At 42.5% G+C, this 1,217-nt stretch overlaps 1 pseudogene across 1 annotated transcript; it reads left to right on the top strand.

Moving 5' to 3' along the window:
- LOC105554885 lies at positions 1-1,046 on the top strand (annotated as a pseudogene). The gene has a single exon (XR_001008397.1). The product of XR_001008397.1 is annotated as a developmentally-regulated GTP-binding protein 1 pseudogene (transcript).
- Positions 1,047-1,217: the final 171 nt, after the last annotated feature.

Below are 1,217 nucleotides of genomic sequence, written 5' to 3'. Positions count from 1 at the left end.
ACTCTGACCACTGTGCCTGGTGTCATCAGATACAAAGGTGCCAAGATCCAGCTCCTGGATCTCCCAGGTATCATTGAAGGTGCCAAGGATGGGAAGGGTAGAGGTCGTCAAGTCATTGCAGTGGCCCAAACCTGTAACTTGATCTTGATTGTTCTGAATGTCCTGAAACCTTTGGGACATAAGAAGATAATTGAAAATGAGCTGAAAGGCTTTGGCATTCGCTTGAACAGCAAACCCCCCAACATTGGCTTTAAGAAGAAAGACAAGGGAGGCATTAATCTCACAGCCACTTGCCCCCAGAGTGAGCTAGATGCTGAAACTGTGAAGAGCATTCTGGCCGAATACAAGATTCATAATGCTGATGTGACTCTACGTAGTGATGCTACAGCTGATGACCTCATTGATGTGGTGGAAGGAAACAGAGTTTATATCCCCTGTATCTATGTGTTAAATAAGATTGACCAAATCTCCATTGAGGAATTGGATATCATCTGTAAGGTGCCTCACTGTGTACCCATCTCTGCCCATCACCGCTGGAATTTTGATGACTTATTGGAAAAGATCTGGGACTATCTGAAACTAGTGAGAATTTACACCAAACCCAAAGGCCAATTACCAGATTACACATCCCCAGTGGTACTTCCTTACTCCAGGACCACAGTGGAGGATTTCTGCATGAAGATTCACAAAAATCTTATCAAAGAATTTAAATATGCTCTGGTCTGGGGTCTGTCTGTGAAACACAATCCTCAGAAAGTGGGTAAAGACCATACGTTGGAGGACGAGGATGTCATTCAAATTGTGAAGAAGTGAAACTTTTCCCCTTTCCTATCTGCCGGGCGAACCACAACAGCCTTCCCCATGATCAAGCACCCTACCCCAGTTCTTTCTGGTTTTGGCAGTCACTGGATCAGGATCCAGGGGAGGGAGATGGAGGCACCCAAACTGGAACTTCATTTGTCTTACCTTGGTGTCACCTTGTATGTCGAACTGCATAAAAGATCTGGTAGGCTGGTCAGCTACATACAAAAAAAAAAATAGAAAAATTTGTTACAAGCACAGCCATAAAAAAAGAAAACTAAATCAAGGGACCAGAAGAAATGCTAAAAGTTATTATTCAAGAAGGAAAAAAGATTAGAAGTTACATATTGAAAGAGTTCACCATACACCTAAAAAGATCAACCCAGAATTATAACATCAAGACATTCTACCACAAT

Source organism: Mandrillus leucophaeus, unplaced genomic scaffold, assembly GCF_000951045.1.
Source record: "Mandrillus leucophaeus isolate KB7577 unplaced genomic scaffold, Mleu.le_1.0 Scaffold6615, whole genome shotgun sequence".
Taxonomy (NCBI): domain Eukaryota; kingdom Metazoa; phylum Chordata; class Mammalia; order Primates; family Cercopithecidae; genus Mandrillus; species Mandrillus leucophaeus.
This window is presented reverse-complemented; position numbering and strand designations above follow the sequence as displayed.